This window comes from Dipodomys merriami, unplaced genomic scaffold (genome assembly GCF_024711535.1).
Source record: "Dipodomys merriami isolate MVZ:Mamm:240054 unplaced genomic scaffold, mDipMer1.0.p SCAF_2162, whole genome shotgun sequence".
Taxonomy (NCBI): Eukaryota; Metazoa; Chordata; class Mammalia; order Rodentia; family Heteromyidae; genus Dipodomys; species Dipodomys merriami.
In genome coordinates this window covers 35855-53109 of record NW_027203563.1, presented here as the reverse complement: position 1 = coordinate 53109, position 17255 = coordinate 35855, and the positions used below count along the sequence as shown (strand labels likewise).

Genomic DNA, 17255 nt, shown 5'->3' with positions numbered 1-17255 from the left:
AACTTGTTGGCCTTTATTTCGGGGAGTTTAGACTTAAACTCACCCATTTTCTATCTAATGAGTAGAAACAAGCAATTACTGGTTACATTCTTCCAGGGCTTAACCAAAGCGTTTAGCATATGAAATACTTGTGAAAGAGGTTACAAGCAGGTAATTTTGGCAAGAGGCAGAGTTTAAGGGGAGGGGGAGAGAGAGAGAGAGAGCTACTTGCTCAAGCACTCTCAGAAGTGGAGTTTTAAATGTGGGGCCAAATTTAACTGATGGGGACTCAACAGCCCTCCAAGTCCAGGTGGCCTTAATGTAAAGAAATTTAGTGTCCTTCCCATGGTAAGTGATCTGAAGCCATGTGCCTAGAGTAGAGTGTCCTCTGCAGTGCAGGTTGGCTCCTAAATAGGTGGTGGCCCCACCAGTGGAGACTGTCCTTATGTTGGTCCAAGGTGGGTCCTTGGGCCATGGTAGGCCCCTAGTGGCTAATTCCAGCACTTGGCCAAGTTTTTGGTCAGATGGTGAGGGTGGGGCTCAGTTAGCCCAGAAAGGCTCAGGTGGCCTTACCACTGATATTGGAATCAGAAACCCCGACCTCGGACAAACTTGTCACTTACCCTGGAGTGGGAATTAATTAGTGGGGCTGGATGGGCTGGTAGAGCACTCAGTCAGGAGAAAGTTACCTTGATGGTCCTCTGGTGACTGGAGTGAAGGATCTCAGAATAGGTCCCAGGGCAGCTGTTTGAACTCCCTTCTGAAGTGCAGGGGGAGCAAATGCACTGGGGAACCTATCCCAGTATGGAGCCACCAGTGAAAGAGGATCAGACACATCCATCCTATGGGACCATGCAGAGGCAGGCAGGCAAAGGAGAAAGATTATTACAAGGTTTATTAGAGGAGCCATATTTCCCCCAAGAGGGAGCACATGACCTCCATCATCATCCTGGTAGCAAAAGTATCTGAGAGAAAAGGAAGTGAGGTAGATGGGAGTTCAGGTGGGTCTGGGTGGAGAGAGGGAGAGGCCAGTTGTATGGAGGGAACTCCAGAAATGAGAGGGGGCCCAGATGAGGGTGGAGCTGAGGACCAAAGGTGAGCGATCTACAAACTGCAGTTCAAAGCCAGTCCAGGCAGAGAAAGATTATCATCTCTAACTAGCCAGCAGAGTGCCAAAAAAGCGGGCAGAGTTGCTTTGGAGTCCGAAGTGGCAAAGTGCAATCCTTGCACTGGAGAGCTGAAAAACAGCACTCAGGCACTAAGTTCAAGTCCAGTGACCAAGGGAAATGTCAAGGTTGCGTTTACCCTAACATAGAAAGAGGCACTCCTGGGACTTTGGCAATAATGTTTGGCTCTTCTAAAATTGATCAGAGCTTGAGGTCATGGCAAGCTACTTTATAAGCATGCATAACTGGGCAAGAACTTGTCAACCATTTGTAATAGTTGGCTGTAAAAGGCTGAGGTTGTGAAATGTGGGGAATAGCTTAAATCCAAACTGCTCTGTATGTGCTTAAAACCCTAATTGGCAGAAAATTCTGGGCTGACACTAACCAAATAAATTTGTTTAAGAATAAAATATGAAATTGTTAGGACCAGATCAAAAGTAAACAGATAGGGTATTAATTAGAACAATGAAGGAGAAAATTCAAATTTAACTGAGACAAATAAGTCCCAGGTAAGCAGAGAAACATTGGTATAAACACCAAAATAAAACAAAATTGTGGTCTGATAATTACTAAAAAGATCATTTATATCAGGATTTAGACCAAATGTTAAATTTTCAAAGATAAGGGCTTAAGTAGAGAGTTACGCACCAGGAGCTACACTAAACATCTGTATTCCAAAGGATGGCCTGCCTGTTCCACCTAGGCTATTTGAGGAGCTAAACAATGCTTTCGCCCATTTGGGGAGGTAATGTTTTCCTAGGATTTCAAGGTAAGACTTGTCCCACCTCCAGGCCTTGAAGCTGGGTGCAATGCCCCCATCTCCAGCCTAGATACCAGGATGTCTACAGGCAGTTGTGTGGACTCAACCACCCTATTTGCCTTGATGCAATTTGTAATCACTAACTGTTAGTTCTGCTTTTATAAATTGTTTGTCAATTACAAAACTGCCACTGAACACCTACAAGTGGAACTTCTTATGGATCTTACCTTTAAACATCCTAGACTATTTAAATCTTTTACAAACCAAAGTACTAAACAGGCTATGCTGCTAAAGCCCCCCCCCAAAAGGGTCCATACAGTTATGAAAAGTTAAAAAATTATGCCTAAACTCTAGTTTGGAATAAAATGTAATTAGTAAAAAGTTGTCACCTTGACAAACTACCCCACACCATATTCTAAAAGCCAGTGTACAATCAGAAAAATATTAGGGGAGTTTACTAAAGTTAGTCCCTAGGTAAAACTTCTTTAATCAACCTGTGTAGACTAATGCCAACTGTTTACACACCCATAAAACATTTAAGCTTCAATTATTAAAAAAACAAAAAAGGGGAATCCCCAAGGGAAACTTTTGCCTTAACCTTATTTACTCTAAATGTTTAAAATTTCACTCAAAGTGATCCTTTCACTAAAGCTGAAAAGCATTTTATCCCTCTAGCACCACCTCACTATCTATTCCCATATGGTTTAAACAATTTAATCAATGAAGACTAAGACTAATGCCCCATAAGGGAAAACAGTGTTTCTATCATTCCAGATGGATCCACTGGCAACATCTGGGTCCCTTTTTGACTCATTCGACCTCCAGAGAAGCAAAAACAACACAACACAATCCTGAGGAAGATCTAGTACGCAGCTTTGCAGACCTAAGCTTGAAGTCCCGAGGAAGCCATCATCCTTATCTTAAGAAAACCAGCTTGACCCCACCAACATGGGGTCAGAATAAGTGTTGACACAAGACCGAAGCCACCCTGGTCAGTACAAAAACCCCTAGAATACCTGAATATCTGTTTTGGCCATGATTGCACTGCTTGTGAATACTTCTGCAGTGAGTAGTGAACATGCATATTGGGCCTATGTCCCTCACCGACCATTGTTAAAATTAGTGGATTAGCTAGACCAAGGTCCGGTGGTGTATACAAATGACAGCACGTATTTTCCTCCACCATGGGATCATGCAGACCCTACTCATCCAGGTGAGGAAGGAATACCTCATATTATTTCCTTAGGATTTGAGTCTTTACCACTGTGTTTAGGAACATCACCTTGCTTACCAACCAGAAGACAGGTATGGGCATACATCTTGCCTGATGATAAAATCAACAATCATATGGGGCTATTCAGCACAATTTCCTTAAATTTTATTGGTAAGGATCATTCTTATACAAATAAGACTGGGCGACCACCTAACCTAGTATGCCAGGACATTAATTATTGAATTTTGTTTATGTTTCTATTCAGTGGTCTCAGTGTCAAAACCCTAGAGGAAAGATTATACAGCATAATGATAACATCTCATTTATAGATTGAGGTCCTCATGGATGTTTCATTGCCAATTATTCTGAAAAGCATGTTGGTGATTGGTATACTAATAATTCTTCTGATGGTGACGTCTATACAATGGAGTTATAAATCATGTAGAACCCATTGGCTTGCTCACCTGACATGATGGAGGCCTTGTGCCTCGTAGGCCACATATGAATTTCAGGGGACACTTAGGGCCTGAGCAGTGGCATTTATAAAACTTGCCACCCAATTTTATACAACCCAGAATTGGATTGGTCACTTTACTAGGGCCCATGAGGCAAATTATACATTTTACAGGAACCATTCTTCTACTGTACAGGGTTGTATTAAACTTTCCTATGTACTAGCCCACAGGGACAGTGTCAATCAATGAGAACCCACGCAGCCTGGACTCTTTACATGCTTAAATCATACTATTTCTTTTAATATGCCTTCTCAGTCTCTCCTGATATTAAGATTTCGCTTAGGGGTCTGGGTGCCTGTTAACCTCACCCGACCTTGGCAGGAGAGCCCCACTGTTGGTTTGTTGACAGGAGTCTTCCAGCAACTGCTGAAGAGAACTAGGAGATTCCTGAGTCTGAGTGTAGCTGTGATCCTTGAAATGACTGCTATCATCATGACTGCTGCAACTGCCGGAGTGGCCCTGCATTCCTCCATCCAAACCAAGGACTTTGTAGAGAAGTGGCTGGACTGTCACCAGCTATGGACTCATCAGCACAATATTAAACAGGACATTGATTCCCGTCTGAACACCCTGCAACACACGGTGCAGTGGATGGGAGACCAGATAATTGATCTGCAGAAACAGCTAACCTTCAAGTGTGATTAGAGCTCAATAAACTGTGCATCACTCCTACTTGATTCAACACTTCTAACATTACTTGGCAGGGACTTCACTACCACCTGCCGGTCTTGCAAGGAAATTTGACTTGGGACATCCACTAGTTACAGCAGGAAGTCATTGAGACTTTCTTGGCACAACTCCCTGGGGTGGGATATGAAGGTCTGGCTGAGGAATTGCATCTGTGCTAAACCAATTGGACCCTCATACCTGGTGGCACAGTTTTACCCATAGTGTTTCTACAGGATTGATTGCATTATGTCTTGTCAAGATATTGCTGTCTACATTCCAAAATAGTTTCTGCAAATCCCTTCTGCAAAGGATCTCTTGCTTACGGTTGTACTTAAACAAACAAAAAAGGGGGGAGATGTCAGAGGCATCAACCGGCATAACCCCATCTGTTGCTGTTTCCACAGCGGGATCTGGGAACACGATGTGTGGTATAGGCAAGAAGGGACTACACCATGTGGGTATAGACAAAATTTATTGGAACATCACATGCTTATATACAGCACACAAGCAGGAGAAGTAAATCTTCAGTCAGGGGCAGAGAGTTAAACAGTTTTATGGGAGCACAGACAATGAGAGTTTAAACAGAAAAAGCTAATCCTTGTCAACAAATGTGGAGCAGTTCCACTAATCAAGGTTGTAAAAGTAGGTAAAGCACAGGTGATTACACATGGGGGGGGGTCTCCACGCATTGTTCTACGTGGTTAAGTAGATGAAGCAGGAATGGTACTTTGAGCAAACCATTACCTGAGTCTTGCACCGGGGCAGAACCTTTGCCCAGCATGGAGGAAAGGGTGTCCCTTCCTCCCTGAGAAGAATTGGAAGTGGTCCTGTGGCTCAGGTGGTAGGGCACTTGCTTTCAGCTGAAGAGCTGAGGGACAGCGTCCAGGCCCAGAGTTCAAGCCCCACAACCAACACAAATAAATAAATTGGAAGGAAGGGATGCATGCCTGTATGCACCCTCAGGGCACAAAGGTGCTCAGATGGGGTTTTGCAGGCCTATGCCTCCAACACCCATATGAACCCCTCTCCTTCTGCTCCCACTCCAACTCCCAGATCTTAGGCAGATTGGGTGGAAGGGGGCTGTGTCAGTCCTGGAGTTTTTCTCCGCCTCTGGCTGTGCCTGAGCAGCTGCAGGAGCCCTGGCCCATGCTGCACGAGGCAGCAACAACTGCTGCAGTCGCTGCTGCAAGTTTGGCCATTTGGCTCCACTCCTGCCTGGTTGCCCTGACACTGGAGGAGTCTCGCTGGCTCCTTTGCTGTTTCACACTGCACCTCCAGCCTAGGGATGAGCCCAGGAAGCTCGGCGCTGGAGCCTTTGAGGCCTGAGGTCAGCCGCTGGAGGGATTTGGAGGGGCTGCCCAGTCTGCAGGGTCTGGCCTGAGGAGCCTGTGCCCCAGCCATGGCTGCTTGCTGCTTCTCACTGCCGCTCAGAAGAAGCGGCGGCGGCGCTGGCCTGTAGCTGGCTTGCTTGCTCCCTCCGAGGCTCTTATAGTTGTGTTACTGGCAGAACAATATCCCAACTGCTCTAGTACTATTTTATTGTATTTTAAAAATAAAAGACTTCATGGGCCCCATAAGTGCTTTATAAAATATGACTGGCAGCCGCTATTTAAATAAATGTGAGAATTCAGGAGTTTTTCTTTTATCTTCCTAAGTGATTTTTTTTTGTCTGTCTTGGGACTTGAACTCTGGGCCTGGGTACTGCTGTCCCTTAGCTCTTCAGCTAAAGGCTAGCACTCTACCACTTGAGCCACAGGACCACTTAGGTTTTCTGGTGGTTTATTGGAGATAAGAGTCTCATGGTCTTTTCTGCACTGGTTGGCTTTGAATCTCGATCCTCAGATCTCAGGTTCCTGAGTGGCTAGGATTACAGGCAGGAGCCACTTGTGCCCAGCTCTAAGTGATCATTTTAAAGGCTAAGCATAATAGATCACTCCTGTAGTACCATCTACTTGGGAGGCATAGATTGAGAGGACTGCAATCCAAGACCAACCCAGGCAAAAATTGAGATCTGATCACAATCATCAAGGTGGGCTGATTCCAATAATCTCAGCTAGATGGGAGGCTGGTCCTGGGATGGGAAGAAAACAGGATGCCCTAACTTAAAAACTAAAGTACAAAAAGGCCGTGGTGTGGATTAAGAGTTAAACACCTGCCTAAGCATGAAATCCTTTGTATAAACCCTAGTACTGAGAAAAGGAGGGAGGGAGGAAAGCAGGAAGGGATATAGGGGAGGGAGAGAGATGTTATTTCATTAATTTTACATTTTTCCTAACACCATTCATTTTGAGTTTCTTTTTTTTTATTCGAAAGTTTTTTATTTGCTTTCAAGCGATTGTTTATGACACATTCATAAGCATTTTGAGTTTCTTTTGCTCAAGACTAGCACTCTGCCACTCAAGCCTCAGTACCACTTCCAGCCTTTTCTCTTTATGTGGTACTGAGGAACCAAACCCAGGACTTCAGGTATGTGCTAGGCCAGCACTCTATTACTAAGCCACATTCCCAGTCCTTCTTTTATTTTGTAAGATGAGGTTTGGTTTTGTGTTCTTCTCTTGGCATGGAACTTAGGCTAGTCTCAACCTAACTTCTGACTCAGCCTCCTAAATTCAGAGATTGCAAACATAGACCACCATACTCAGCTCAGGATTCCTTTGAGAGAATCATCTTTTCAGAGACAGAGTTATTCTGTCTTCCTTGGATTGGATGGCCTTTTGCTTTTGGCATTGTGTTAATCCCATTTCTTGTCCTGATATATTTCTCCTTCTAGATCAATAGAAAATTTTCAGCTTCCCAACTTGAAGCCTATTTGTGTCATCGAATAATATCACAAAACTTGTGAATATCATTACCTGGCATCATGGGCATGCCAGCCAGCTAAAACTCAGCTATCAGATGGGCTTGGGCTTCAACAATGCAGGCATTTCTCTGCATAATCTGAAAACTGTCATAGATAATGTTGGTTTATTCCATCCTGTTTTCAGCTGCTTGCCATTCTGAGCTTTGTATGTTTTTGCTTTCTTTTATTTATTTATTTATTTTTTGAGTCATAGGCCTTGATCTCTGGGCTTGGCTTGGGTGATGTCCCTGAGCTTTTCAACTCAAGGCTAGCACTCTATGACTTGAGCCACAGAGCCACTTCTGGTTTTCTGGTGGTTTATAGGAGATAGGCATCTCACGGACTTTCCTCCCTGGGCTGGCTTTGAACCACGATCCTCAGATCTCAGACTTCTAAGTAGCTAGGATTACAGGTGTGAGCCACCTGTACCCGGCCCTGACTGAATCTTGAAAAGAGAAGACAGGAATAGGTCAAGAGACACACAGTATCAAAATGGGGATGGGAGGGATCGAGAGTCCTGACTGAGCAGTGGATCCATATAAAGTCTGATCAGACTTACTCCAAACATGAAGGAACATCTTCAGTCTGGATGTGGGATGCCTATAAACATTGTCAGGGACATGAAAGGAGCAGGGTTGGGATGAAGGTTTTAGGGAGCACTGTGGGATGAAGTGTCATTAAAAACTCAGCTCTGGGGCTGGGAAGTTGGCTCAGTGGTAGAGCGCTTGCCTTGCATGCCTGAGGCCCTGGGTTCGATTCTTCAGCACCACATAAGCAAAATGGAAAGCCGGAAGTGGCGCTGTGGCTCAAGTGGTAGAGCACTAGCCTTGAGCTGAAGAGCTGAGGGACAGGGCACAGGCCCAGAGTTCAGGCCCGACAACCGGACCCTCCCCCCCAAAATAAAACTCTCAGTTCTGACAGCACAGATCAAGTGTATGTCGTGGGAGTCCCCTGTTGTGCTGTGGCAATGCTCTTCCTGTGTATGTCTGCCTAGAGGGGGAGGTGTTTGCTCCTCATTTGTTATTAATTCTAGAGGACAGAGGAGCCCCATGAGTCCAGTAAACAGATGCTTTCTGGCAGCTTCTCACAGTGTTTCCTCCAGGCAGCACCAGCCTCTTTACTTGCTCTGATGAGGCAGCTGCATATGGGTCTGCAGGAATTTCTTGTCAAGAAATTAGAGAGTCATTCATTCATTACTCTAGAACAAAGAGTGGCAATGCCTAACTATAGGTTGCTTTGTTATTCCAATGTGTGTGCTACTGGCACTGGCTTGTCTCTTCAGTCTGCACAGGCTCAAGACAATACTATAGTCAGCTCGGACACACCAGCTTACACCCAGTCACTACTCAGAATGTGATGCCAAAGCTACTCCTGGTAATAGATGACAAGGCTGTTTAAATCAGAATAAGATCACAGCAGAATGCACTACGATATCTTTTTGCTCCTCTGATTTAACAGCTTCTAAGCTAGTGTTTCCTGGCTTCCTATCCTTGTGGCCTAGTATGAGAGCCATCTAGGTTGTTGCAATGCATCAGCCAGGAGAAGGGTGTCTATAGTCAGAGTATGACACAAAACATAGCATCTGTGGTGAGGTTAGACTTGGTGTTGGATTATAATTAAGCTCTTGCTGCAAAGCTGGGAACCATGGAAATGGACTGCCATTGTGAAATGGACATGGGATAATTTAGGAGACAACAAGGATCTGAGTAGCTCTCACCTGTAATCCTAGCTACTCAGGATGCTGTGATCTGAGTACTGAGGTTCAGAGACAACCTAGGCACAAATATCAGATAGTTTCTTTCTTCCAATTAACTAGCAAAAACTGGAACTAGAGCTGTGGCTGAAGTACTAGCCATAAGAAAAAGAGCTAAGGGTCAGCACTGAGCACATGCTAGCATGAAAAAAATGAGAAAGACATAAGAAGGGAAATTACAAGGGAAATTACAAGAAACTTACTGTGAACAATTAGACCTCTAATTATCTTTCTTTTTATTAGCAAGTATTGGTTGTACAAGAAGGAGGTTGTGAAGTTCCCATACATGGATACAATTTATCACAGTCATACCCCCTCCATCACCTACCCAGTCTTATTTCCAGTTAACACTAAAAAGCCAGAAGCAGTGAGGTAGCTCAAGTGGAAGAGTCCCAGCCTTGAGCAAAAAACTGAAGTGACATTACCAGGTCCTGAGTTGAAGCCCTAGTACAAGGACCACCACACCCAACAAAAATAAAACATTCCATGGGAATGAATGTAGATCTTGTAACATACAACTACAGAAAATAGTAATGTCTGGCATTGAGCTCCCTTAAATTATAAATAACATGAGGAAACAAAGGTCCAAAGTCTTTTTGAATAGCATTTTATTTTCTGAGGATAACAGAATAACAAGACATTGTTATTGTCTGTTCTGTCACATGGTGTTAGATATAAGTATGGGATACTCTGCAGGAAGAACCTCTGTGCAACTTCTGAGGAAACAGAAGTTGGCTGTTCTTTTAAGGGTGAAGGAAATACTTTGTATCTTTTGATGGCTGTGAATCTATGGGAAATCATCAACCAATTAAAAAACTAGATATAGTTATAGAATTATATCATCTTATAATAAGAAAGGTCATTAAAGGCACTTTAAAACTAAACAAAGAGGGGCTGGGAAGGTGTCTGAATGGTAGAGTGCTTGCCTCACATGCATGAGGCCCTGGGTTCAATTCCTCAGAACCACATAAGCAGAAAAACAGAAAGTGGTACTGTGGCTCAAGTGGTAGAGCACTAGCCTTGAGCTGAAAAGCTGAGGGACAGCTCCCAGGCCCTTTGTTCAGACCCCATGGCCAACAAAATACATACATACATACATACTTACATAAACTAAGAATAAGAACTTTAAGAGAGTAAACTAATAGAAATGGAATATAACTTAAATAGCAATCTACAAATTTATACTGTTAAATTCATTGAGTATTTAAACAAATGGGGAAATTCAATTCTTTCCCATAATAGATTGTTAACTGAAGAATATAATTTGAGTGAGGGAATTTTGTGTAGATGCCTATTACATATCATCTAATAGAAATGCCATGTAAGCCAGAACACATAAGCCTCCCACAGGACATAGTGCTGTCTGAAAATGAACTCATGGAAAAATGGTACAAAACCTCGTTCAGAAGTCATACTAAACTTTTTCTGTGTATATGCTGATCCTGGGGTTAGAACTGAGGGCTTGGGTGCTGTCTTTGAGCTAATTTTGCTCAGGACTAGTGCTGTGCCACTTGAGTCACAGCACCACTTCCAGGAGTGTTTTAGTAGTTTTTTGGAGATGAGTCTCATGGACTTTCTTTCATGGGCTGGCTTCAAACATTGGTCCTCAGATCTCCACCTCCTGAGCAGCTAAGGCTATAGGCATGATCCAGCAGTGCTGGGCTCCAAACTGACAATTTTCTCTCAAGAAATATCACTTCACACTGAAATAGTGAATCCAAATAGCTCATAATGGAACAAGGAATAATATTTCCAGAGCAACCTATAGTGGATCTATTCGCATATACTGTGACAGATACCAAATGTTCCCAAATCAAATCTACCCTAACCATTTTTCTCTCATAGACCCTTCTTAAAGCAATTTCAGCAGGTTTTGTTAGTTTGTTTTGTGCTTATTCTAGGTCTTGAACTCGGGGCCTGAGTACCATATCTATGCTCCTTTTGCTTAATCTTAGCATGCTACCACATGAGCTACAACCCATTTCCTTTCTTTTGGTAGTTTTTTGGAGATAAGACTCACTGATTTTTCCTGCTTACAACCTTCTGAATAGATAGGATTAAAGTTGTGAGCCACTTTCCCCCACCTTCATTGTTTACTTTTTTAGGAGCACATAAAGTACTTCCACCACATTTGTCCATTTGCCCTTCCCCTCACAATGCTACCCCCACCAAAAACCTTATAATAGCTTTCTTAATCCCTTGATTAAAGTAAACTAAGCAAAGAGACAATTAAAAATGATATGCTATGTCTTAGGTTGCCTTGATCTTAGCAGAGTATCACTTCAAGTTAAAAACTGATTAACAAAAATTAAAGAAAAATACCGAGGAGACTCAAAATTAAACAAAGTAAATCCTAATCTTCAAGTTTCAGGTCTCCAAGTAAAAGGAAAGCAGAAAATGTTGTTGCGAGTTCCAGGTAACCAGTGAGGCTTGATAGTCAAATGTGATGTGTGATCCTGAAGTCTGAGGGGAGTATGAGCAGTACTAATGTATAAGTGTTTAAAATCCCTCACTTCAATGGTTATGCTAGGGTGAAGTTGAGAATATCCTTGTTCAAGGTTTTGGGTATCATCATATTTATGACTTCATGAAATCCCATAACATCATGATGCCTCTTCCTGAAAATTCATTGAGTAATCCTAGCTACTCAGAAGGCTGAGATCTGAGCATCATGGTTCAGTTATCTCCAATTAATCACCAAAAAGATGGAAGTGGAGCTGCAGCTCAAGTGGAAAATCACTAACCTTGAGGGGGAAAAAAAGCAAACAAGAACAGATTCTAAGCCCTGAGTTCAAGCCCTAGGAGTGGGGGTGGGGGGAGTTTGATTGAGAAGGAAGACAAAAGACAGTCAAAGCCAAGAGTAAAGTAGCTCCTAAGAGTTCAGAGATTACAACCTAGAATGCCTTTAACCAAGGATGCTTGTCTTAGTTGGGTTTTTCTTATTGTGATTTTTTTTTTTGGGTCCAGTCGTGGGGCCTGAACTCTGGGCCTGAGCGCTGTCCCTCAGCTCTTCAGCTCAAGGCTAGTGCTCTACCACTTGAGCCACAGCGCCACTTCCGGGTTTTTTTCTTTTTGCTTATGTGGTGCTGAGGAATCGAACCCAGGGCCTCATGCATGCAAGGCAAGTGCTCTACCACTGAGCCAACTTCCTAGCCCCTTATTGTGATTTTTTTTATAGGCAAACAGCATTGAACTGGAGAAAAAAATAGCTTTCTCAACCTAAACAAAATGTCAAAATGAAGAAAAAGCCTATCTTGCGCAAGCCTATAAGGCAGGAGTTACTTGAGGGGAATGAAGAAAGCCTAAAGAAGAGCTCAGCATCCCAGAGAATGGTGTGTCAGACCAGGAAGGCAAAGAGGAGGACCAGGAGCCAGAATCATCATGTGACCTCAATTCTGTGGATATGTGCAAAGTCATGTGTTCACTCACTAACTCTTAGGATTTTGTCATGGCTAGGACACTAAACTTGCTCCTTACTCAAATTTTCCCTTTCATCTGCTTGATCTCAAAACTTCTTAACTTGGGCGGCATTTTTTGTGCTTTTGAAAATTTTATTATTTCTCAAAAACAGCCTTTGAAGTGTTAAAAGGACATCTGGGTGAATAAAGTGGAAATATTCGAGTTTTGTTAAAAAAAAAAAAAAGAAGACCATGGGAAGAGGTGTAATAAGAATAGTCTCTTCCGTGGGAAAAGTCTTAGCAGTTTTACCTTCAGCTCCATCTGTAAGAAACCATTAACATTCTCTATTAGTAGTTATTATTTGTATAATTAAATTTGCAATTGGCACTTGATGATCCAAATATTAAGTACCATGTCCCCTGAGCAAAGTTTAGGTTGTCTGATATAAAGTTGAAGAGCCTACAAGTTTAAATTTTTCTTTAATATAATAAGTAACAGACTATTTTTCAAAATCTACTTGGTTTGGCAAACTTGAATTGCTAGGCCTGGTAATACTTTTCATTGTAGGAACAACTAGTTTTTCTACATAGCTCTTACCCTATACCCTGATGCCCTACTCTGCTTTGTTAGCCTTGTCCAATACTTTGGGATGTAGTCCTTTGGTTTATTTTTATCATTCTAAAGCTAGTCTCTATCATCATAGATATGTCAGAATTGGCATGTTGGTCTAAATATCTGGGAATAAATCTATTTCTTCCACTGTTCTCCCCACAGACATCTTTAGGTAGAAAAATGTTGTTTCCTGCTCTTTGCCTTAGCACCATCTTCCTAGAAAAAACAGCACCATGAGAGCCAAGTAGAGGAAGTGAATGCGCAGGCTGAAGGGCAAAAGAAGAAAGATGAGGCAGAGGTCTAAGTAAACCAGTCTGTGCACCCATCGAGGCCAGAGGAGCAGGAGGAATAAGGAATGCCATAGGCTGGGACACTGAGATGCTGGACTGCATGCCGCTGTGATTTCCCAGTGGATCCAGAACTTTCATTGCCAAGATCATCTCTGAAAGACACACCTTGCTCATAACCAAGCATCCCCTGATGGTCCTGTGCCCCAGACCTGTGACATTCTGGACTAGTTCTGTTCATAGTTGTGGCCAAGTGTGACACATGTACAATAAACCATCTCTTTTGCTGTTGCAAGAAAAAAAAGGAAAGAAAAATGTTGTTTCCTTATTGAAAATTCACCCATTTCAAATATTTTGTGGAAGTTTCTTTTTTGTTTATTGTTTTTTGTTTTTTGGATTTTGTTTTTTGTTTTGTCAGTCATGGGACTTTAATTCTGGGCCTAAGCACCGTCCCTCGTTCTTCAGCTCAAGGCTAGCACTCTACTACTTGAGCCACAGTGCCACTTCTGGTTTTCTGAGTAGTTTATTGAGATAAGAGTCTCAGGGACTTTCCTGCCTGGGCTGGCTTTGAACCATAATCCTCAGATCTCAACCTCTTGAGTAGCTAGGATTGCAGGCTTGAGCCACCGGTATCTGACTGGAAGATTTTTATATGTGGATTTATGGAGGGGTGTATTTGTTTTCTACTCTTCAAACCATTATTTAATGACCATTATTTTGGTATTGAGCAATTTTATTATTTCAATTTGGGGCATTGCTTTATTTTGTTTTGTTTTTGCCCATAATGGTATTTGAAATCAGGGGCTCATACTCACCTTACTTGAACCACTGCTCAAGTCCAGCTCTTTGCTTGTTGAAGATGGAGTTGCAGACTTTTCTGCCTGGCCTGGCTTTGAATCACCATTCTCCAGATCTTAGCCTCCTAATTAAATTTTATGTGTTCAATAGTGTGGAATATAAGCCAGGCATGGGAAGCTAACAACTATAATCCTAGCTACTCAGGAGACTGAGATGTGAAGTCAATCCCAAACATAAAAGTTTGTAAGTCTCTCAACTCTAACAAACTTCTCAGAAAAGGCTAGAAGTGGTGCCATGGCTCAGGTGGTAGAATGCTAGCTTTGAGCAGAAGAAGCTCAAGACAGCACCTAATCCCTGAGTTCAAGCCTCTGCCTGTTGGGGTGGGGGGCAGAAGATTGGGTTTCAAACAGTCAATTGGAAACTCTTCTTCCCAACATTTCATGACCAGTCTTCCCTCTCCTCATTCATAAAGGCCACAGTATTACAGGTTTTCTACCAGAGGCATAGAAACTGGTAATATTAAGTGCTTTTTGTTTTACATTCAATTCACTTTGGAACTTTAAAAAACTTCTATAACTTATAATAAAGATTTATACTACTGAAAATTAACTGATTTTTTGAAAAGCATAGAAAAAAAATCTTTGTCAAGGGTCCCAGTGGATACTAAGGAACATTATTGGGAAATTTTTACTTGGTTGCTTGTCTGTTGCATCATTTAAACACATGTGGAATTTGGGGTTTTTCAGCATTTTACCACCAAATCTTCAACAAACTACATTGCCTCATTGGATTTTGCTTCAAAAGTTATAAAATATTTTGACATGTTTTTGGTTTGGTCTTTTGGGGATTTTGGCTTTTGGAGTGCTAGTGGGCCAGTACGTAGGCTTGAACGGAGGTCTGGTATCTTGCTTAGATTATTTTGCTCAATGCAGTCACTGTGTCATTTAAGTCACATTTCCACTTCTGGCTTTTTGCTACTTAATTGAAATAAGAATCTTGAGGATTTGTTTCCTTGGGTTGGCATCAAACTGTGATCTTCAGATCCCACCTTCATGAGCAGCTGAAATTACAAGTATGAGCCAAACCCTGGATATATTGTACTACCTATAAAACCAAAAGATGGACAAAATTCGGAAGCAAGTGTGTATGATATGTATTTTACATAATTATATAGACAAATATAACCATGTAAGTGTGTGTGTGTGTGTGTGTGTGTGTGTGTGTGTGTGTGATTTTAAATGTGTAGAGGGAAATGAAGATGTATTGAGGAAAGATTTCACCTAGGTTTTTTCACAGACTGGGCTACAATACAGTCATCATCCCATCCATCTGCATCCTTACCTAAGATATGCACATCCTGTGGTGGTATCATGGTTATTTTTTGTGTGTGAGCGCCACTACCGGGGCTTGGATTCAGGGCCTGGATGTTGTCCCTTAACTTTTGTTGTTGTTGCAAGGCTGGTAGTCTGCCTTTTGAACCACAGCTCAGCTTTCTGTCTTTTGCTGGTTAATTGGAGGTAAGGGTCTTTTTGCATGGGTTGGCTTTGAACTGGGATCCTAAGATCTCAGCCTTCTGAGTAGCTAGGATTACAGGCCTGAGCCTCCAGTGTCTAGCTTTTCATTATTACTTTTACAACCTACATACTCATACACATCCCTTGCATCAAAAAATCTGACAGTTCAGGCTAACTGACAAGATGTGAGGAAAGATGGCTGAGTGGATAAGTTTCCAAATGGGCATCTAGCCATATTAATATCATTTTGGTAGGTAACTTATCCTTTAGTGAGCACATATTTCCTCTTTCACTCTTTCTTTAGAAGTCAGTGAAATGTTTTTGATATATCTTTCAAATATTATCTCCCAAACAGGATATAATATTTTAATATATTTGACAATATTTCAGATGGGGGGTCTTGGTTGTCTGAAGCTCTGTGGGAAGAAGGCATCCAGCTGGGCTGTGAGCACAGAGCTGATGTTTCCAATCTGCTGGTTGCAGAGAAAAAGGTTTTCTTCCTGGGCAGGCTTTGAATCCAGACCCTCTGCTTTCAGGCTTCTGAGGATTGCAAGCATATAGCACCACCAACTGGCTCATTTTAGAAGCCTTAGTTGCTTTTCATTCATCCCATTTTTCCTGCAAGGTTGATGTAGGCAGCCTGGTTGTACCTCATGATAAAGTGATTTTTATAATACTTTGCCTCTGTCATTTCTGAAACTTATTTCCTCAGTACTGGGTATATGAAGTTGATCTAAACCCAGTAGCATTTTCCTTCTGAGATGTTAGGTAGCTTATTTAAATCATTTATTCTTTGCTTTGGCAAACAATCAAGATGTTTCTGTAAAACCCAATTTCATGAGAGTATTATAGTTAGAAATTATCATATGCACACTTCAGTATAGTCTATGCTTTTTTATTGATTGATTGATTGATTGATTTAGGTCAGTCATGGGCTTGAACTCTGGGCCTAAGCGCTTTCCTTAAGCTCTTCAGCTCAAGGCTAGTGCTCCACCTCTTGAGCTACAGCACCACTTCCAGTTTTCTGATGGTTTATTGGAGATAAGAGTTTCACGGAGTTACCTTCCCAGGCTGGTTTTAAACCATGATCCCCAGATCTCAGCCTCCTAAGTAGCTAGGATTACAGGCATGAGCCACGAGTGCCTGGCAGTCTCTGCTTTTATAAACTTATAAGATTGGGTGGAAGAATGGTGATTGTTGAATTAATTTAGTAACTATTCTATAGATTTTAATCCTTAAGGCTTATTAACTCAAAAAGGGATTAAATACATTCAGAATAGTGGAATGTGGCAAGTACTGATTTGATGTATGTGGACAAATGATCAGATTTCTTATGATTACTAAAAAGATTTCTTCAAATTTCCAGTGAGAGGCTGCTGTGCTAACTGGGAGGAGACAGTGGTGATGCTGGAGCTCTGAAAACTGGCTATGAAGCAGAATTTCAGACGAGAGCATTTGCTAAGGATATAATTTCCAAGGCTCAGACCAAATATATTGAACTAGATTGCCCAATGATGAACAACGGGGCACATTTTGTTTGTTGGTTTGTCTTGTGAAGATTTAAATTTTGAGCCTGGGTACTGTCCCTTAGTGTTTTTGTTCTAGGCTAATGTTCTACCTCTTGAACCACAGCATCACTTCCAGATTTTTGGTGGTTAATTGAAAGTCAGTCTTACCAAATTTCCTCTTTGGGCTTGCTTCAAACCTCATCCTCAGATATTGGCCTTGGGGGTAGTTAGGATTCCAGGTAT

At 42.0% G+C, this 17255-nt stretch overlaps 1 long non-coding RNA gene across 3 annotated transcripts in view; it reads left to right on the top strand.

Moving 5' to 3' along the window:
• The window catches only part of LOC138834489 (uncharacterized), a 29946-nt gene extending 14828 nt beyond the window's left edge, over positions 1-15118 (top strand). For 2 of the 3 annotated variants that reach the window (XR_011374141.1, XR_011374140.1), the window contains 2 exons: positions 2680-2896; positions 3983-5947. This is a non-coding gene — a long non-coding RNA (uncharacterized lncRNA). Of the gene's footprint in view, positions 1-2679; positions 2897-3982; positions 5948-13067 lie in introns of those variants that run through there. The other variant, XR_011374142.1, reaches the window with a different exon arrangement.
• Positions 15119-17255: the final 2137 nt, after the last annotated feature.